General features: G+C 30.2%; 1 long non-coding RNA gene across 1 annotated transcript; it reads left to right on the forward strand.

Annotated features, from left to right (window-relative positions):
- Positions 1–22,172: 22,172 nt before the first annotated feature.
- LOC141717341 (uncharacterized) lies at positions 22,173–22,858 on the forward strand. Its single transcript, XR_012573581.1, has 3 exons — positions 22,173–22,420; positions 22,507–22,565; positions 22,734–22,858. It is a non-coding gene; the product is annotated as an uncharacterized LOC141717341 (long non-coding RNA).
- The last annotated feature ends 977 nt before the right edge of the window (positions 22,859–23,835 follow it).

Raw genomic sequence — 23,835 nt, forward strand, 5'->3', positions numbered from 1 at the left:
TAATTGCAGATCAGTGAACACGATGTACTGTCGATGAATCATTGTTGAGAATTATCAATACAAAGTTCTTGACCCTACTTAGTGCTTCTATTCACAATAGTTTCACTCTTTTTTTTGCACCCGAATTATCAATTTCTTGTGAATGCTTCTTATTGAGTAATTTTGACATCAAAGTTTTAATTTTTTGTTGTTTTATTTTCAACTAAACCTCTCATTGTAGAGTAGAGGGTAGTACAATTTTGAACAAAAAACAAAGAGTTTAAAAGTATTTTTTTACTCTTGCTACAATCAAAGTTTTCTCTTTTTTTGTTGGCTACAAGAGTTGAGTGTTTGGCCTGACATTTGAGTCAGGAGTCAGAATGTCATAATCAGTGTATTAATTGAGTTGCAATTAAGGTATGAATTGATTGTATTTTTCTTTTGAATTATTTTGTCAAATAAAATTATTTCTCGAAATTATTAGATTAGTTATTTGACCAAAAGATTTCAATTAGTGTCTTGATTGAAGGCTAATGTTATATCATTTATAGATGACTTATTTGATGACATATATTTTGGCCTTTTACATGCCACTTTGTTGGTTCTTTTTGTTAGACTTTATTTTATTTCTTTGTTTTTATGAATTGTATGTACATTCATTCGTTATAATAAATTAATATTTATCACGTTTAATTTTCTCTCATTTTTAACATATTCTCCTTATTTTATTTTAATTTTTTAATTTGTTGTTGTTTTCACGATACTTGAAAGAGATTTAATTGTTGTCCTAATACAATACAAAATGGGTAAAATCATGTTTCTTAATTTCTTTTATAGGTGTTGACCATTGTTAAATCTAGCATGACAGCAAAGAGATATTTGGTTCATTATCTTGTGAGTATATTGTTGAGAGATTCACGATGCTTTAATAATGGGTTCTCTCTCTTTTAACAAGCAATAACTTATACAACTTTGGAAGTTTAATAGTCATAATCAAAATTTATTGATTTGGTCCCTTCATATGTGCAGGGTTGGAATAAAAGGTGAGTACATATATGTGGAAGCATGCTCCCTTGTCAAACATTGAATCTTGTTGAATTGTGTTTTTTAAGATTTTTTAATGGTGATTGTGTTTGTATACATATTAAAAGAGTTGCACAATAAAAGAGCAGTGCAACCCATTTTTTGTCAGTGGCAAGACATGGCTACTCGTCCTATATACTCAAACATTAAAAAACCTATTTACATAACAGATGGGATGAATGGCTGGGAACTGATCGTCTGATGAAGTTTACTGATGAGAATATTCAAATTCAGTTGGCTAAGAACACTAAGTCTGGCCATAAGGGAAAAGCCAAGCAATCTAATGAAGATATTCAAAATCAGTTGGCTACGAACACTAAGTCTCGCGATAAGGGAAAAGCAAAGGAGTCTGATGGTTAGAACTATTTGATAGCTCGTGGGGATTAAATTTTGTTTTTCTTTTTTCAGAAATCTTGTTAGCCGAGGAGAATATGAATATTGAAATTCCATGAATGCTAAAGAAACAACTAGTGGATGATTCTGAATTTGTAACCCGCCTAGGCAAGGTATTTCAGTCTTTCACTTTATAAATTTTAGATGTTTTTCAATTTAATCTCTGGGTTCAAGGTTCAATGAAATAGTGTTGTCGCTATTTTCATTTTTAGCATTCTCTAATGTGATAATGTTAATTATGGTATTGAATTGTCCTGTGTCGCCTTGCAGCTTATTAAGCTTCCTCGCACCCCAAATGTCGATGACATATTGAAGAAGTACTTTAGGTTCAAAGTGAAAAAGAATAACATGTAAGTTGGTGTTCTATATTTGATGTTCGCTATATGTTTTTAAATTCCTGATTCCAGATTACCTAATTAAGTATTTGTATTTTCCTTTTTGGTTACCGTCATATAATTTTTAAATGTCTTTCATGTAGCATTTTTTGTGCTAATGTGGATGCTGTAGTCATCCATCTTCTGACATGCTTTCTGGTAATAGGTTGAAAGATGAAATACAAGAAATCTTATACGGGATACGTTATTACTTTGACAAAGCACTTCCTACAATGCTAGTGTACAATAACGAGCGCAACCAATACGAAACATTGAGTGCAGAGAACATCCCTCCTTCAGTAGCATATGGAGCTGAACATTTATTGAGTCTCTTTGGTATGATTGACTAGTGTTAGAGATGTTTATTAAAACAATTATTTAAGTAGATTTTATCTTACATTCTTTTCATAAAAGGATTTAATTTGATAGTATTAGAGTATTAGCATGCATATAATGTGATTACGGCATAATTTCTCACATGTTTCTGTTTTGATTCTATCATCAAATGTTTAAATTCTTTTATCTTATTAGAACAATTACCATATTTATGCCACAATATTATTTTTTTTTGTTAATTTGATTACATTCTCCAATTATAGTTAAGTTACCGGAGATCCTACAAGATGTAAATATTGAAGAAGAAATGCGGATGAAGCTCGAACATGAGATACTGGGCTTGATAAAGTATGTTTTTTCCTTCAAACTACTATGCAAAAATTTTTGTTATATATTTCTGTGGTTATATATCTAGTACTTAATCATGATGTTATGCAGGTTTTTGCAGGAAAATTAAAATACTTTTTTCCTTTCTACCTACCAGACCCCTGAAGATCTGGATGCAGAGAAGAAATAATGATCTAAAGTTATATCACGGCTATCTGGCTGGTCGGAAGGTTGATAGTTTGTTGGTGGATCAGATCGTGCTTAGGTTAGATTTATATCCAGGGCGGGCCTAAAGAGTTTTACACTTTTTTGTATTACTATACCCTGGCCTATGTCATTATATATCCCGTGTATAAATGTTTTTAATAGGCTAAATTATCATTGAACTCATGACCAACATGCATCTAGGTCATTAAACTCAAAAAACTTGCTAACTGATCAATGTACTAGAATTAACTTGCTATTTAGTTATTAAACATTAAACGTTTTGCACAAAGGTTAACTCAAAAGAAGGAAAATCGACCAATGTGGGTTGGCACTTGGTTGGTTATGATTATAATTGCGATCGACCAACCATGTTGGATGGTTATATTCGGTTGGAAATGAGGATAAAAATCAAAGGATACAGGATTATCATATTTGTGATGGTCTTTTATAGCCCATATTTCTTGTAGTGTTGCCGTATATTATAAAAAAATATGTTATTAAAAAGCGAAAAAATAAAATTTGGTTCAGAAATTTGTTGAATTGGAAATAGAAGCCGCCAAATTTTCTACTGAAGCCTGTTATCTGAAAATTACTATTACCCAAAAGATACCTTTAAACAACACACCCAATACATATTATACCTCTTTCTCCATCCTTGAAACTCCATAATAGGTAAACTCGAAATTGAAGTTGGATTTAAAGCTTTCGTCTTTGGATCTGAATTTAGTTCGTTTCAAGCTTTTATGACGTTTGTTTATAGTATGAATTCAATATCTTATTTGTATAATTATTAGTTTAATATTTGTAAACCCTCGATTTTTGGGGATTCTTAATTATTTCAATAATTTTAAAATTCGTAATTAATATTTGGAATTCACAATATATGTTAAATATGTCTCTTTGACATTATTTACGTCTTCTCACTTTTGTGTGTTTAATTGGGTTCTTATTTTTTTTTGTTAAATTATGTCTCCTTGTATGTGTATTTCAAATTCCGTGTTTTATGGGTTTGTATTTCAATTGATTATAGTATGTTTGTTGGTTAGCTTAAGGAATTAGTTTATGTATATTTATTTGAGTTATTTTTCCGATTTTGTATTGTTATATGGTTAATGGTGGAAGTTCACATGAATTCATCACATGATGATTCTGAATTGGGGTCTTTGCTTTTCTAGCATATATAAAAAAACACACAAAAATAAAAAGTAATGTCGTACCACTTTGGCTAAAATATAACATATCAGAATTAAATGTGTTGATTTTTCATATTTTAAAAACATGTCATACCAATTTGTCTCTAATTTCAGCGGAGATTTGCTGCCGAGAGTGCGTTGTCAGCATATGAATTACGATAGACTGCATTCTCCTTTTCAAGTGTCTATTATTAAAAAAATGAAATTCTTGACTCAAATTGTACTTAGAGGTACCAAAAAAATTGAAGTAAATGGTTACTCAACTTTAAGTCTACTTTATATATGCATGTTTATTTAGAGTACCCGAACTCCTTCATCTTCCCGATACTTCATCCATAACTTAGAATCATCAAATGAAATTTTATCCGGCATGTTTTAATACTCGTCAGTGGCATATTTTTTGTACTGATTCTTCTTCACACGGGACTTTTGCACTCTCGAACAAGTATTAAATACTACTTTTTATCCACTTGTTGCAGTGTTCAGGAATATCGTACCTTTCCTATAATGTGTCAAACATAAAATACATTATTTTGAAGCAAATATGAATAAAAAGGAATAGATTTTGGTAATAAAGTTTACTAGAACATAAAATTTCTGATACCTAGCTCTGGATCGTTTATATATCTCACAACCCTAAAGAGGGAAGGTGCATACATATTCGTATCGATTAATATAATTATTTTTTGCATGTAGTAAGCAGTAGACAAAAACGAATTCATTATTTTAAATGAAATCATCCCTATAACCTCATACTAATTATACATCATAATCTTAGAGAACATTATTTTATAATGCTATCATACAGAATAAGATTTAAATCAGAATTTTTACCTTTTACAATAGCTTTCTGGTCACCGGAAGTCTCAACTCACCCTTGCCCTATTATCCATAACGCTCTCCAAGCTCCTTTGGATATTTTTTGGCTGGATGCAGGAGTCCTCACACGGTCTCTTCCATATTGCTATTCTTCAAGGTATTATTTTTCTGAATCAATCCTGATTGTATATAATACATATAAAATAATCTTTTCTACTATTATGATATATTCTTAGTAGAGTTTATAGAGAGTGAAGAAGTTTAGCCAGACATATTCAAAGAGAGAGAGAATTGAACTTCAGAAATTTTCAGATATCCTTTACATTTCATGCATGGACTTATTTATAGTAGTCCTTCTATATGGTTACAGATTACCGGGATAACCGGTTTCTTTTACATAATTACTAATAATTCTTTTTTGCAGGTTTTTTCCTGGAATCTTTTATTTTCTTTGTCTGCCATTTCTTTGTCTGCCATTTCTTCTTTTGTCGTCTCTTCATATTTTCTTCATCTTTATCTTCTGTGTCTTCCATGATATCTTGCAGGATCTGTCATCTTTTCCAGGGAATCTGCTTTTTCTTTTCTTCTTTCTCCATTTTTGTCATTTTGCCTTGATATTTTTGTTGAAGGGAATCTCCTGGTAATATAACTTTTTCATATTTTTTGGTTTTCACCATTCAATTTACAGTGTTTTGGTGTATCACACCATTTTTGTATCATGCAAAGGGATCATAATTCCCTTTGTCATCATCTTTTAGACTGATAATAGGTCTCTTTCGAGGACCTGTTATTCTTTGATAATATTCAGTAGTATGTTTTGCATGATTATATTTCAGGTTTTCTATTTTATCAAGCATTATCTCTAATGCCATAGTACCTGAATTTTCTATAATATTATCATAATATAAGGTTATTATACTTTCGGTGAAACCTCCACCATGGCTTTCAGAAATGATTATAGCTTTCCGAGCTCGTAGTATATCTTGTATTTTGGACCTGAGGGTAGCTAGTCCAATGGCTCGTTTTTCACATAACCATTCCTGGAATTTGTTAATATCACAGGGATTTGGCAATTTCAAGCTTTTGGTTTCTCCCACAATATCTGCCATATTCCTTCCCAATTTAAATAGTTGACATATTATTATGCGTTTTCCAACTAGATCAGTTGATGCATCAAAAACTTGTATTCCGTATGAGCCTGCTCCCATTTCCCGTACCATAGCTTCCACGAATTTGACAATTATACTTGGTAGCTTTGATATACAATACATGGTTTCATTTGTTAAGATCTTGTCAACAAAACCATGTATAAACAGGTTATAGACTATGTCAGGTTTTGCATTTTCACAACAAATATATCTGGGATATTTTGTAGATTTTGTCAGTCTGCAAATATCAGGGTTAGATTTATAATCATAATATTTCATCATTTGCTCATATGTAATCACTATCTCAGGTGAGTGTTTCAGCTTATCACTTATTGATAAATTTGACAGAGTAGTTGATATGTTGGTTGAAGGTGATGGCATGGTTGCAAGCTTTGATGAAAATGTCATAGGTTTTATTGTAGGGATTGCAATTGAAGCTTGTAGAGTTGTTTTGTCTTTTATAGCTTCCATAATTTGTTTCAGAAAATGTTGGTTCTCCTGAACCAGGGTTTCTATCTCATTTTGGAGTTTGGTGATTTTCTCATTATTGGTTGATATATGAGAAGTGACATCAGTGATATATTTCTCAAAAAATTTTATCTTTTGTTATCCTGCTAAGAACAACAGACAATTAAATTTTCCCTTTACAAAAACAAAATGCATGACATTCAATGACATTTAATTTTCTAATAATTGATATTAATAATTCATCAATATACCTTCTATTAGGAGTGAAATAATAACCAATGTGTTTTTCTATTTCTAGAAATCCTTTATATGCTTCTTCTACTTTTTCTGTATTATTTTCATCTAATCCTTCGAGAGCAAATTTTTTTATAAATTCTACAGCTTCTGAAGTAGTAGTCCATATTATTAAAGATCCCGATATTATTTTCCATGGTTGAGCTTGTCTTCTTGTATATTCTATTTTCATTGTTTATTTTCTCTGTTAAGATAGTCAGCTAACACATTTTTTGTTCCTGATATATTTTTTATTACAAAATCATAACAACAGAAAAAAGATTGTCATTTTCTTCTTTTATTTAATTCTGGTAATAATTCTATTTCTTTAGTAATAAAGGCTTTTACTTGAGTATTATCTGTTCTTACTACAAATTTAACAGGCAATAAATGATAATGAAACTTCTTAATCCCATATTTTACAGCTAATAGTTCTTTTTCATTTATGTGGTAGTTTGATTCATTAGGTTTCCAAGTTCCTCCTGCATATCCACATATATGTGGCTTTTATTTATCTATGTCATCCTTCTCATATGCTATTAGGACTGCTCCCCATCCTATATTGCTAGCATCAGTATATAATTCTAAATGATCTGTTTCTATGGGTATTCTATGTTTTGGTAAATCTTTCACCTTTTCCTTAAGAATTTTTATACAGTTTTCATGTTCTTTTGTCCATTCAAAACGTTTATTTTTTGTTAGTTCCTGTAATGGTTCTCTTAATTTAGGTAAGTCTTTAATATGATCTGAGTCATAATTTACTATTCCTAAAAACTGTTGTACCTCTTTTTTATTTTCTAATTTTTCCTTAAAATTTACAATCTTTGTTACTATATGATCTTGTAATTGTATACATTCTTTATCTATTTTGTATCCTAAATATTCTATCTTTTCTTAAAGATTTCAGATTTCATTTTAGACAATAATATTCCATGCCGGTTTATTGTTTTTATAAATTGCTCTAAGTGTTTTATTTAGCTTTATTCTCATGTTTTTTGCTATTACATCTAATTCTTTCTTTTGTTCATTAAATCCTGATACCCTAGTTCTATGTGCATTATATTTTTCCCATCTATATGAAGCTAAAACTTCCTTTTTTACTAGACATAGATTTGCTCCACTATCTATAAATATTTTTTGTTTTAGGAATTTATATTTTTTATATTCTACATCTGCTTCTATATATATTGCAACCATTCCTCTCAATTGCTTTCACTAGATGATTCATAATTTATAAAGTTTATTTCATTATCAGTTTCACTAACATAAAACTCTTCATATTCATACCATCTATTTTCATCTTCTTTAACTTGTTCTATTTCCATTATAAATTGTGATGTATTTATATATTTTACTTTCTTTTCTTTCAGTTTAGGACATTTATTAGGATAATATCCTTTTTCATTGCAATTCCAACATTTACATTCACTTATATCTTTCTTTTTAAAAGGTTTTCTTCTAAACTTTCTCTTATTTTTATATCTTCTCCTATTTTCTGGTGTATTTCTAAATTTCTTAAATCTTTTTCTCTTATATCTGTTTTATTTATAAGGATAATTATTTCTATTTTGTTTGCTTCTATACTTATCATATGATTTTTTCTTATTATACCTCTTCTTATAGTTCCTATAGGGTTTTTTATCTTCACATCCAAATACTAGTCTTCTTTCAGTGAATCCACATATTTCTCTTAATCCTAGTTTTTTATCCTTTTTAACCTTCTGTTGTACCCTATATTCTTCACATTTTCTCATTAGATATCCTCTTAGTACTCTTATTCTTTCACCCAGAGTGTTCTCACGAGGTTTTAACTTATTATATTCCTTAGTTATCTCAGTATTATAAGGTTCTGGTAAATGATCATAATATAATTGTTGATATATATGTCCTTCTTCGGGTAAGAATCTAGCTTCATAAAAGAATTTAGTAAAACTTATAGTATATTCTGGTAACTTGTTAATTTTACAGCAGTTCATGTTATTTAGAATCATTATTATTTCTATTTTTCTTTCTATTAGAACTTGGTCTCTAGCTACTATCCAAGGTTCTCCTAAGAATTCTCTTTTTAATATCATATCAAATATTTGTAACATTGATTTCCAATCCGTTACATACCTTAGTACTTCAGTTTTTAACTGATATTCTATGGATTCTATCCAATATGCTACCTTTCCAATTAACGTTTTTGAGATCAAGTTATAAGTGTATTCTAACTCATCTGTATGAGTGGAGTTCATTAATGCTATATACATTCCTAAATTCTAATCAGTTATTCTCCTACTAATTTCTTGTTCTTCATATACATTATCTAAGTCTAAAAAGTATCCATTTAAGTTTACGCCTTGTGACATTGATCCTATGAATTCTTTAAATTCATTATGTTGTCCTATTGGTATGTGTTTTGGTATAGTGTTCCTATATCTTGTTATAACTTCCATATTATGGTCGGTTACTTCTTCTTCTGGGTAGTTATCCATCTCCTCATTTTTTATTCCTTCAGTTTCTATATCAGTATAATTATCTTTATCTTCTTGGTCACTATTCGATTCTTGTTTTATTACTGCATTTATATTTTTCATTCTTTCTAAAGCTTCTATTATATTTTTATTTTCTATTTCTATTTCAGAATTTTCCTCATAACTACTGTTATATTCTTCTATTATATTCACCGTTTTTCCTAAATTATCTTGTTCCGATTCACTAGTACTTGTATTATTATTTGTAGACACGGTACTAGAAACTTCACTTGTATCCTTTTTTTTCCTTTTAACTTATTTAATTGCTTTTTCAATATTTCTATTTCTTTTTTTATTTTCTTCTGTTTTTTCATTTAATTCCTTTTTTGCTTGTCTTAAATCTCTTTTTACCTCTTTTAGTTCCTTTTTAGTTTCTTTATATTTATTTTTATATTTTTTTATATTTTTCTAACCATTCTTCATTAGTATTTAATCGTAGTTTTTTATTCTCCGTTCTTATTTCTTCTACTTCTTCCTTTTGTTGTTCTAATTTTGACTTTAAATATTCCATCACAGTTGTATCAATCTTAAACTCAGCTTTACTTTCACTAGTTGTTTCCTTTTTTAATGGTTCATACTTATATTTTTCTCTTTCTAAAATTTCTTTTCCATGATTCTTTAAAAATGTTATCACATTATATTCTTTTTGTTCTTTAGTTTCCATTAGAACTTTCCTTTTTTACTAAGTTGTCCCAAATTATCTAATACTTTTCCTATTGGTTCAGATATATTAGGTTTTATTTTACTTATATCTATCATCATTGGCTCATTAACTCTTCTCCATGCATTTATGGCTTTTAGTTCTGACTTATTTGTAATTTTTTTTTCTGGTATAATTTCTTGTTTTCCTTCTTCTAATTTTATTAACTTGTCTAGTATCATTTTTAAAGTAGGTGTTTCAGAATTATTTCATAAGCTTGTTAACTCTTCTCTTATTATTTGTCTCAAATTTTCTTGATTATCTTGTTTTTCTATCAATCTCATTATTGCATTTAGTTTTTCTTTAACTATTATTTCTTCCCATAATTTTTTTATAAATTCTGAGTCTGACATTTTATTATTTGTTGATTCGCTTCTTCCAACCATTTCCAACATCTATCCAATATTTACTAGTATTTTTACTATGTTCTTCTAATTTCTTAATATCATTTTCTAACTTTGTTTGTCTTTCCTTATATTCTAAGTATTTTATTTGTGAATCTATTTCGCTTTCTAACATGCTATGTATCTTCTTTAACTTTTCTTTCTTATTCCTTAATTTTTCTTGTATATTCATAGTTTTTCTATAAATATTTCTTTTCCTTGATCTACTATTTTTATTCCATTATTATTTATTTTATAATTTATCATTTTTAAGAAGTCGCTCCCTAATAATAATTCACTCGAACTATCATATTCTATTACTCCTATATTTATATTATATTCCAAGTCTAATATTTTAAATTTTAAATTAGTACATTTAGTAATAAATATTTCTCTATCATTTTCTGCATATCTGTAAGTCTGAGGTTCCATCCATTTACAATTTTCTTCATTTACCTTGCTTATATGAATAAAACTTTTGGTAGCTCCTGTATTAATTTCTGCTATAGAGTCTCTTGTTATTGTTTCGTCAAATATTATTATTTTTATTTTCAAACTATCAGTATCTATCTTTATTAAATTTATCTTTCTAGTCGTCATACTCATTGATCTAATTAATCTTATAGGATTTTGTTCTTTTCTAAAACTTAATCTGGATGCTTCTAATATTGGTTTAATTCTCTGCTTTGGAATCATTTGTCTATTACTAAAATCTATTGTAATTTCTTCTGGGATTGTTATTTGAGATTCTTCTTTATGTTCAATTTTTTCTAATACATCATTATATAACTTTGGTACTATTATTCCTAATTCCGTTTGTTTCTTTACGTGATGGTTTCCAGTCATAGCATAAACCATTTTGGTTTCTATACTAATAACTTTACTTCTTTTTTGCATTTTTATTCCATCTAACTTATAGTATAATGTTAAAGACCTTTCTTTATTTTCATCATATACTGAAATCGGGTTGTATTATAAATTTTAATTTCTGATATATCAAGTTTCCTTCTATTACCGCTATTAATCAATCTTGTATATTTCCTATTATTCTATCATCCAATACATATATCTGTATAGGAGTATCGATATTTTTCTGAAAATATGCTTTTATTGTAAATTCTATTGCTCCAAAAAATATATATTTTTAGTTTATTTGCTTCCTTTTGTTTTAATTTGGATAATTCTCTTTTTATTAATCCATTCGTTATTAAATTTATTCTTGGTTTTCTATTTATTGTATCTATATTTATTACATTCTCATATTTTTGGGCTATATACCTAACTTCCTTATTTCTTTCAAAATATGATGTCTTGAATATCTTTTTTATTGTTAATTCTTCTGTTTCACTTTGAATTTGATTATATATATGTGGTTTAAAACTTAGGGTTTGTGATGTTCCTCCTTCGTATTCATCCATTTGATAATATATATCTTGTTTTTCACTTATTTCTTCTAATGACATTTTATCCATCTATATTTTATCCAGTTATATTATTTGTTAAAATTATTCTTTTAAGTCCTTGTATTCTTAGTTTATTATTTCTAAATGTTATTATCATATTTCCAAGTTGTTGGTAAATTCTCATAATTTCTTCGTTATTCTCTCTTGTCCATGTTATTTTATTTTTTCTTTCTAGTAATTTTTCCAGATCTATTTCTAATTTTTCTTGATTTTTTATTAATTGCTTTAGTTTTCTATTATTTATAGTTATTGCATTTGGATCTGTCCAATTCATTTTTTAATTTTTTTGTCTTAAATCGTCTATTAATCTATATTATTCAGTTAATACTTCTTTTAAGTCTTTTATTTCGATTTCTAAATTAGTTTGTTTAATAAATTTTTCTCGTTTTAATAAAAGTTTTTCTTCCTCTAGTCTTCTAATTTTTTCATCTCTTTCTTCCAACATTGTTTGTAACGTAGCTATAATATCTAATTTTTCATTTATTATTTGCATGCTTATCTTACAACTTTCAATATGTTGATTTATTAGCCTGTTATATGCTGGTTCTTTGTCAGCTATATACTCAATTGATCGTATCCTTAAATCTTCCATAAGTCAGATTAATTGTCTGTATAAAATTTTCTTACACATCTGTTGTGCTGCTTTGTTTTCTACTATAAATAAAATTAATAGAGTTGCTATTATTTTAGATTTATATTCTTTATTCCTTTCTCTATTTATTCTTGCTCGAGGTCTCATTTAACCTTAAATTTTATTTCATTTTCACTATTCATGTACTGTTTACTATTCATTAGTTACTATTCACTGTCTACTATTCACGGCTACTTTTGCTACAGTATTTTTACTGTTCATCTCCCGCCTATTACTAGCTCTGATACCAATTTTTGATACCTAGCTCTGGATCGTTTATATATTTTTAGTTCTTCTAGAATAACATGCAGTGGACATGAGTAAGAGACACATGATCCTTAACTAGCATCCGCAGAAAATTTCTTATCTCTTGTCTAGGCTTCTGCATTTATTCAATTTAATCACCACCTTTTTATTAGAGAGCTCTTTACCTAATTATGATAAACTTTCGCACGGTAGAGCTCCTCTTCCACATCTGTTATATCTGCATCTTCCTCCTATATAGTTTCTATGCCTTCTGAAAGGCCTATTCTTGATCCACCAGTCATCCCCCCGAGAGGCTGTAAAGAAGGTATATCGGCTCAGTATTGGGACATATAAAAGAAGTCATGAACTCCAGAAAGGAGGGAACTGAAAGAAAGATACGTGCACATGGTACTGCTACTTTAAAGCCTAGGGCTAATAACAAACTCCTACCACGAACTTTTAATATTTTGACACTCCTCTAAATATTTTACGAGTTGTCCAGGTATAAAAGATGTAGAAATTTTTACGAGCTATACTCTAAATTATCATACAATTTGGAATTCATGTGTAAATATACAGTACCTGTTCAACTTCTTCTTAATTATCATTTAAAGTAGACTAACCAGTATCCTCAACCCTTGGATCAACTTCAAGGTTTTGCTCATGACCTTCCCGTAAAGCCACAAAAGCAGTAACTGAACCACTTTTAATATTGCCACGTTATTTTTACAACTTACTACATGGCGGCTTTAAAAGGTTTCCTGAAGGTGAACTCTTCACTTCCTTATTTGTAGAAGTGTATATTTACTTGCTTTCTTCCCTATAGCTGGCACATGGTTCTTCTCAACTTGGGAAGGAGTTCTGAGACCAGATTTTATCTTCTTTATCTTGGCAGACTTAATACAAAAAATTAAATCTTAACTGATTACATACATTACTATTATTTTATCCTAATAAAAAATAGTAACCAAACTGATCACATGATTACTTGTTTTTAGTCACATAATTTTATGGGAATTACTGATTATCTAATTAGTTTATTAACCATTTTACATTCTTTTTTTTCCATGAATTTCTATAAATAATTTTCTTAATTTCTATCTCAATTTTATTACCATATAATAATTATAACAAGATGCATTATAATTGCAGATCAGTGAACACGATGTACTGTCGATGAATCATTGTTGAGAATTATCAATACAAAGTTCTTGACCCTACTTAGTGCTTCTATTCACAATAGTTTCACTTTTTTTTCACCCGAATTATAAATTTCTCGTGAATGCTTCTTATTGAGTAATTTTGACATCAAAGTTTTAATTTTTTGTTGTTTTATTTTCAACTAAACCTCTCATTGTACAGTAGAGGGTAGTACAATTTTGAACAAAAAACAAAGAGTTTAAAAGTATTTTTTTACTCTTGCTACAATCAAAATTTCCTCTTTTTTTTGTCGGCTACAAGAGTTGAGTGTTTGGCCTGACATATGAGTCAGGAGTCAGAATGTCATAATCAGTGTATTAACTGAGTTGCAATTAAGGTATGAATTGATTGTATTTTTCTTTTGAATTATTTTGTCAAATAAAATTATTTCTCGAAATTATTTGATTAGTTATTTGACCAAAAGATTTCAATTAGTGTCTTGATTGAAGGCTAATGTTATATCTTTTATAGATGACTTATTTGATCACATATATTTTGGCCTTTTACATGCCACTTTGTTGCTTCTTTTTGTTAGACTTTATTTTATTTCTTTGTTTTTATGAATTGTATGTACATTCGTTTGTTATAATAAATTAATATTTATCACGTTTAATTTTCTCTCATTTTTAACATATTCTCCTTATTTTATTTTAATTTTTTAATTTGTTGTTGTTTTCACGATACTTGAAAGAGATTTAATTGGTGTTCTCTTATCAGATTTTAAAACACAATGCTCGCTTTTCAAATTAATTTAACAACAATTTTGGTGACATGAAAGAATTCTCGTAACTTTTGGAAGACACTAGTTTTATTATTAATTTTAGTATAGAATGTAATGTATAGGGGCACTCTTTTTCCCCCAAGTTTTTTCATGGGGTTTAACTTTTGAGGGGCTCAAAAAGATTTTTAGTGTGTTATTTTAGACATTCAATTAGATGATATATTTTTATCAATGAGGAAAATTGTTTCTATAGATTTTATTCTCGATTTTTTATCGCTAAAAATATTTCCTAGCATATTTTCTAGCAAATAAAAAAATATAATATGCGAGTTTAAATGAAATAAATGTATAGTATGTGTCTAGGTGCCCGAACATTGAAAACGTTGAAAGTTTTGATTTTTGGTCATAATTTTTATATTTATAACTAACCAATTATCTTTTCAGGTAAAACACATTATATTTTCTATTTTTCTCAACTAAAACAACTCATTTTACGAAAATACCTGTTTTGTATTTTTTAATTTAACTTTGATGATTAGTTAAGTTGAAATTTCTAACTTGTGGTATAACTAGTATAAATATTTTTAAGACCCTTGAACATAATTTACATATTTTTTAATTTTCATATTTTTTTCCCATAAAAAAAGAGCTCAAATTTTTTTTTTTCAATCTCCTCTTTAAAGTATTAAAAAAAATAGAAGCATTCTTTTTTGAAAAATGAACAAAATGTTGTATAAATTGTAAGAATTGTAAAAGGACACAACTGTTCAGCTAAGGACGCGACTAGTGAGAAAAGTTTCAGTTAACATGTATGCGTGTCAACTAGGTCATAATAAACTCTCACTATATAAGAACCTTTCAATCGTGTATTCTCTAAGCCATTGCCGGAAACAACTTAGTATTCTTATATATAGCGCCCCCTAGTTTGTATCTGCAGGTTTTAAGTGCCCCCCAGGGAAATGCCAAAATCAAAAACTGGGGTTGACTTGATGAACTGTTCCTCGGATAATAGTCTTTATGAAGAAGGTGAGAAAGTTTGGGCTTCTTATAGTGACAAATGGTATGAGGCCAAGGTAAAACTTTGTATATTATCATGCATTTTGATGCATTTTAAAAATTTGATTTCTTGTGTCAAGTCTCATTTCCATTAATTTGTAGAAATAACTGTAAAATGGCTTTTCCTCTCTTTGTATCTTTGAAATTCTTTGTGGCCGTTTTTTCACAACAAAATGGGTAAAATCATGTTTCTTAATTTCTTTTATAGGTGTTGACGGTTGTTGAATCTAGCATGACAGCAAAGAGATATTTGGTTCATTATCCTGTGAGTATATTGTTGAGAGATTCACCATGCTTTAATAATGGGTTCTCTCTCTTTTAACAAGCAATAACTTATATAACTTTGGAAGTTTAATAGTCATAATCAAAATTTATTGATTTGGTCCCTTTATATGTGCAGGGTTGGAATAAAAGGTGAGTACATATATGTGGAAGCATGCTCCCTTGTCAAACATTGAATCTTGTTGAATTGTGTTTTTAAGATTTTTTAATGGTGATTGTGTTTGTATACATCTTAAAAGAGTTGCACAATAAAAGAGCAGTGCAACCCATTTTTTGTCACTGGCAAGACATGGCTACTCGTCCTATATACTCAAACATTAAAAAACCTATTTACATAACAGATGGGATGAATGGCTGGGAACTGATCGTCTGATGAAGTTTACTGATGAGAATATTCAAATTCAGTTGGCTAAGAACACTAAGTCTGGCCATAAGGGAAAAGCCAAGCAATCTAATGAAGATATTCAAAATCAGTTGGCTAGGAACACTAAGTCTGGCGATAAGGGAAAAGCAAAGCAGTCTGATGGTTAGAACTATTTTCAAGGTTCAATGAAATAGTGTTGTGGCTATTTTCATTTTTAGCATTCTGTAATGTGATAATGTTAATTATGGTATTGAATTGTCCTGTGTCGCCTAGCAGCTTGTTAAGGTTCCTCGCACCGCAAATGTCGATGACATATTGAAGAAGTACTTTAGGTTCAAAGTGAAAAAGAATAACATGTAAGTTGGTGTTCTATATTTGATGTTCCCTATATGTTTTTAAATTCCTGATGCCAGATTACCTAATTAAGTATTTGTATTTTCCTTTTTGGTTACCGTCATATAATTTTTAAATGTCTTTCATGTAGCATTTTTTGTGCTAATGTGGATGCTGTAGTCATCCATCTTCTGACATGCTTTCTGGTAATAGGTTGAGAGATGAAATACAAGAAATCTTATACGGGATACGTTATTACTTTGACAAAGCACTTCCTACAATGCTACTGTACAATAACGAGCGCAAACAATAGGAAGCATTGAGTGCAGAGAACATCCCTCCTTCAGTAGCATATGGAGCTCAACATTTATTGCGTCTCTTTGGTATGCTTGACTAGTGTTAGTGATGTTTATTTATTCAATTATTTAAGTAGATTTTATCTTATATTCTTTTCATAACGGGATTTAATTTGATAGTATTAGAGTATTAGCATGCATATAATGTGATTACGGCATAATTTCTCACATGTTTCTGTTTTGATTCTATCATCAAATGTTTAAATTCTTTTATCTTATTAGAACAATTACCATATTTATGCCACAATATTCGTCCTAAAAAATCATACAACGGTGAATTGATTTTATAGAAAAAACAGTTGTGTGAGCTCCAGAACAAACAACGGATATTCATCTTTTTTAAACAGTTGTACAAGTTGTATCCTCTCATCGAGTCAAACAACAGTTTTTTAAATATAGCGTTGTTGTAGATCTTTAACATAACGATTACAAACCGTTGTTACTATGTTAACGTATAGGGATATAAGACAACGGTTTTGACATTACATTGTGTAGTTGAGACAACGGTTTTTTAGAAAGGTTGTCCTCTAAACCATCAAACAATGGAATGAAACCGTTGTCTGAGGAATTTCAATGGGTACCACGTATTGAGGTGGCAGCACGTGATAGGTGGTAAATCATTCACAAGGATTGCTGACGTGGCGAAATGAGAGCCCTTCATTGATATGAGATTTGATATTGGCCGTTAGATTGAAAAATAGCTGAATTCTTATACAACGGTTTTATGTTAAAACAAAAGTGTTGTCTTAGTTGGTCTCATACAAGCTTTTAGATATTACGTTGTGTAATTCACACAACAGTTTTTACAAGGGTTGTCTTAGAAAACTTCATACAACGGAACAAAACAGTTGTCTGAAATAGTTATTTTATAATTTTAATGGGCACCACCTGATGAGGTGGCACCCCATGATTGGTTGTAAACATTTTACTCGGATTGCTGAAGTGTCTGAATGATAGCCCTTGATTGAAATGAGATTAGATATTAGCCGTTAGATTGAAAAAAGCTGATATGCTCACACAACGGTTATTATAATAAAAAAAGCGTTGTCTTATTTTATCTTTACACAATGGTGTTTCAAGGAAACCATTGTAAAAGTATTACTCTATAAATGAGATTTCCGGATTACAAGATTAATTTCTAAAATGATTTTTTCGACGATCCAACCGTACGGATGTTAAGATATATCAATTTTAGTCATATGAAAAAATTATTAAAAAATATGAACTTCATCTTGCATGTCAGGATTAGAAAAATCCGGTAAAAGTACCCCTCCCGACAACGAGACTCGTTCCCGATTTACAAGATTAATTTATAAAATGATTTTTTCGACGATCCAACCGTAAGGATGTTAAGATATATCAATTTTAGTCATTTAAAAAAATTATTAAAAAATATGAACTTCATCTTGCATGTCAGGATTAGAAAAATCCGGTAAAAGTACCCCTCCCCACAACGAGACTCGTTCCCGATTTACAAGATTAAATTTTAAAATGATTTTTTCGACGATCCGACCGTACGGATGTTAAGATATATCAATTTTAGTCATACGAAAAAATTATTAAAAAATATGAACTTCATCTTGCATGTCAGGATTAGAAAAATCCGGTAAAAGTACCCCTCCCGACAACGAGACTCGTTCCCGATTTACAAGATTAATTTTTAAAATGATTTTTTCGACGATCCGACCGTACGGATGTTAAGATATATCAATTTTAGTCATACGAAAAAATTATTAAAAAATATGAACTTCATCTTGCATGTCAGGATTAGAAAAATCCGGTAAAAGTACCCCTCCCGACAACGAGACTCGTTCCCGATTTACAAGATTAATTTTTAAAATGATTTTTTCGACGATCCGACCGTACGGATGTTAAGATATATCAATTTTAGTCATACGAAAAAATTATTAAAAAATATGAACTTCATCTTGCATGTCAGGATTAGAAAAATCCGGTAAAAGTACCCCTCCCGACAACGAGACTCGTTCCCGATTTACAAGATTAATTTTTAAAATGATTTTTTCGACGATCCGACCGTACGGATGTTAAGATATATCAATTTTAGTCATATGAAAAAATTATTAAAAAATATGAACTTCATCTTGCATGTCAGGATTAGAAAAATCCGGTAAAAGTACCCCTCCCGACAACGAGACTCGTTCCCGTTTACAAGATTAATTTTTAAAATGATTTTTTCGACGATCCGACCATACGGATGTTAAGATATATCAATTTTAGTCATACGAAAAAATTATTAAAAAATATGAACTTCATCTTGCATGTCAGGATTAGAAAAATCCGGTAAAAGTACTCCTCCCCACAACGAGACTCGTTCCCGATTTACAAGATTAATTTTTAAAATGATTTTTTCGACGATCCAACCGTACGTATGTTAAGATATATCAATTTTAGTCATACGAAAAAATTATTAAAAAATATGAACTTCATCTTGCATGTCAGGATTAGAAAAATCCGGTAAAAGTACCCCTCCCGACAAGGAGACTCGTTCCCGATTTACAAGATTAATTTTTAAAATAATTTTTTCGACGATCCAACCGTACGGATGTTAAGATATATCAATTTTAGTCATACGAAAAAATTATTAAAAAATATGAACTTCATCTTGCATGTCAGGATTAGAAAAATCCGGTAAAAGTACGCCTCCCGACAACGAGACTCGTTCCCGATTTACAAGATTAAATTTTAAAATGATTTTTTCGACGATCCGACCGTACGGATGTTAAGATATATCAATTTTAGTCATACGAAAAAATTATTAAAAAATATGAACTTCATCTTGCATGTCAGGATTAGAAAAATCCGGTAAAAGTACCCCTCCCGACAACGAGACTCGTTCCCGATTTACAAGATTAATTTTTAAAATGATTTTTTCGACGATCCGACCGTACGGATGTTAAGATATATCAATTTTAGTCATACGAAAAAATTATTAAAAAATATGAACTTCATCTTGCATGTCAGGATTAGAAAAATCCGGTAAAAGTACCCCTCCCGACAACGAGACTCGTTCCCGATTTACAAGATTAATTTTTAAAATGATTTTTTCGACGATCCGACCGTACGGATGTTAAGATATATCAATTTTAGTCATATGAAAAAATTATTAAAAAATATGAACTTCATCTCCGGTAAAAGTACCCCTCCCGACAACAAGACTCGTTCCCGATTTACAAGATTAATTTTTAAATGCAGCTACTTGTAAATTTGATATTTTTTTACTAAATCATGACTAAGATTAGGTTCCCTCCATCGGCCAATATTTATAATACGATACGATAAATGTATAATACGATAAATATAATAATATAATAATATTTATAAATTAAAAAATTTATTAACAAATTTTCACATTTTCACCCAATTTTCCATTTCCCTGTCATTAATTTTTTTCCCCCTTCTTCCAAATTTCATTTCCCCCCCTTATCTCCCCCTTCATTTCTACCTTATCTCCCCCCCTTTTCCCAATCAGACTACTTCCTTCAATTAATTTTTTGTGTGCTCCTCTCCTCTCTGTGGTTGTTTCTCTGCCGCTCTTCATCTCCTTTCCTAATTATTCAACATCACTCTCCGCCAAAGTCACAACACAAGTGAAGGGGCGTGTAAACAGCTGCAGTCCCGCAAGGAGGTCGGCAAGGGGCAAAACAGAGACGCAGAGAGAGGAGTTGAAGAATTGGTGAAAAAATACAAGGTGGATGGGAGAAACTAAGCAAAGATTGGTGAAGATGACAAAGGGGATTATGGGTCAAAATGAAAACCCAATAACCCAATTTCAAACCAAGTTTAACAAATTGGAAATTGGGTTTAAGAGGAGCCCAATCTTTAATTCGCTGGAATTAGTAAGTTAATTGAGTCCTTTACAATTTTATGTTATATTTTGAGATGGGTTTTGTTTGTTTTTCTATTTAATGCTTTTTAGATAAATCTTGGGTTGCTTACAGGCTGATTTTTTAATTAGTTGAGGCTTTGATTTTTTAATTACTTTTCAGTAGTCAAGGATGTGGGTCAAGTAGAAGAAAAAGATTGCCTCTGCTCCTCTTCCTGTTTCTATCATCGCTGAAGTCGATCTTTATAAGTTCGATCCATTGGAATTGCCAGGTGATTTATAAATATGTGATTATTTGTGTACAAGGTGATAATCATTTAATTATGAGGATGATGTGTTATGTTATTATATTGGAGATTGGTGATAATGTGTTCTGGTTTGAAAAATACAGCAAAGGCTTCGTTCAGGTAGCAGGAATGATACTTTTTCAGTCCAGGGGATCGGAAGTACCCTAATGGCGCCTGGCCAAATCGTGAAGCAACTTCAGGGTATTTGAAGGCCAAGTTTTGTGGTATGTTTGTTATGACTTGCTTGAATGCTATATGATAGTTTCCGTAACATCTCTGTATAAGGTATTATCCATCTGGATAAAATCATGTATGAGATGCTGAGATCATACTGCCATACTAAAAGGTGAATTTTTCGGAGTGATTAAATCATGTATGACCTTTGTGACAAGTGATTTTGTTTCTAAACTTATGAATTTTGTGTATTAGGCCAAACGATTCTACTGAAATGGTAAGCCTTGCTTGCAGTAGCCTCTCGGGCATGGCCTCTTCAACAGGTATGTTAAAATGATAAACTGTTATAAGTCCTCTCTGTTCTTTGTTTTATTTTTTTTTGAAAGTAAGTCGAATCTCCTTACCAATTCACTCTATTTATGTTCTTGATATTGTTCAGTATTGTATGATTATTGGTGCGCTTAATGTAATTTGTATATTGTGTGTACTTTCAGTTATCTAGAGTATCTGCAATCTCTTGAAGAGAAAATTGATCTTGATTGGAATTAAATCTCATCATCATTGGAGGAGATCAGTAAATGCCTATTTTCAAAGGAAGGCTGCCTGATAAATCTTACTGCTGATGGAGAGAACTTGACAAAGTTGGAGAACTATGTTGCCAATTTTCTTGATTCTCTTCCACGATCTTCCCTTGCAAAATCAGAAAGTTGGAATGCTTGACTTCCTCTAACTAGTGAAGCTATTGTGATTCCTACCCAGGTACGATAGAGAGAACTTTACATGAAAACCATTTTTTTGTCAATCTTTTTTTTCTAAAATTATACTCTCTATACAGGTAAATTGTGTTGGAAAAGCAGCAAATATGATATGAATTTAAGGGGAGTGGATATGTCATTTCTAAACATAATTGTAATACATGCTTACGGGACCATGTACGTGTCAGTGGTGGGGCTTATGGCGGTTTCTGTAACTTTGACACTCATTCAGGTACCTATTATTGTCATGTGTAGATGTAAACATTGACCATGGCATTCCCTTAAGTGAAGAGCTTCAATGGTAACTCAAAACGAACATTTATGCAATACATGTACACAATAAGGTCAGAGTCTAAGAATCTCAACTGGTTAATGACAGTTATATAGCTGATGAGATCTACAAAAGACCAGTGATTATCTACAATTACCCGAAAGAACTTAAGCCATTTTATGTGCGACTGAATGATGATGGGAAAACAGTTGTAGCTTTCGATTTGATTGTACCAAAGGTAAGCTTGAAGTAGATAGTACTCTGACAAGATTTAGTGCATACAACTTCGTTGTATCTTAAAATTAAAAAATCAATTATTTGCAGGCTGGAACTCTGATCAGAGGCAGTTAAAATGAGGAGCGTTTAGATATGCTAGAATCAAGGTAAATACAATATGTATCGTTAGTCATTTACCTTTCCATACTCATAGAACTATGTAACTTTGATGGTGGTTCCATGTTTGAATATTGATTAGTCTGATGATTTTACATAATGTTTAAGGTAAGTAGCTAGCAATTGAATGCTATTACTGATTTAGCGTTATATTTCAGGATTAACGAGTTAAACTTGCCAAAGCATCAGTATGAGTGGTACTTGGATCTTCGCAGGCATGGTACTGTCAAGAACTCCGGCTTCAGTTTTGTCTTTGACCTCCTAGTTTTATATGCCACAGGTCTCAATGATGTTAGAGATGTTGTGCCTTTCCCGCGGAGCTTTGCCAAAGCCAACTACTGATTAACATACTGTAAATTTCTGCTTCATATGTATGCCTGTAAATACTCAATAAGGTATACTTTTGAAGTGAAATAATATATTGAAATTTGTCCAGAGATGCAAATACATTACAGCTCATGGCTTTACTATTAGTTATCAAGGCTTATAGTTATAATTCTTCACTTAAGGGCTTATAGTTGTAATTCTTGTAGAGAACCTTTGTATTACAAATTTAATTTTAATTTTGAAATAACAATTGAATTAATATAATATTATTTTATTTTAAAATTGATTTATTTTAAATAATGAGATTAATTTTGTAAACAGTTGTGTGAAACCCACTTAAAAAATGATGAAAACTGTTGTATTTCTCATTGCTCATTTTTTTTATAGAAAAAACTGTTGTCTTTTGATATTCTTTGCAATGGTTTAAATCATTTACACCATTGTCTTTTAAATAAAATACATTCATGACAACGGTTTTAACGAGTTAAAAGAAGTTTATAAACTGTTATTTATGAAAATATCGAATAAATTAACAACAATGGTTTTGAAGAAAAACCATTGTTGTTAAGTTAGTTAGACAATAGTTGAATAAAGAAACAGTTGTTTAAAAAAGTTTCAACAATGGTTTGTTTAGAATAACTGTTGTGTCTTCTGTGTTAAAACAAGTACTCTAACATGTTGTTTAACCTCTCTTTCTACAATGGTAAAAACAACCATTGTCTGAAGTTCAATCACACGAGTGTTGGATAGACAACGGAAAACATACTTGTCACATAACGGTAAAAAAATAGTTGTATGATTGAAAATATGTTGTAGTGCTTCAAACTACTGTGCAAAAATTTTTGTTATATATTTCTGTGGTTATAAATCTAGTACTTAACCATGCTGTTATGCAGGTTTTTGGAGGAAAATCAAAGTACTTTTTTCCTTTCT

This window comes from Apium graveolens, chromosome 4, assembly GCF_009905375.1.
Source record: "Apium graveolens cultivar Ventura chromosome 4, ASM990537v1, whole genome shotgun sequence".
NCBI classification, from domain to species: domain Eukaryota; kingdom Viridiplantae; phylum Streptophyta; class Magnoliopsida; order Apiales; family Apiaceae; genus Apium; species Apium graveolens.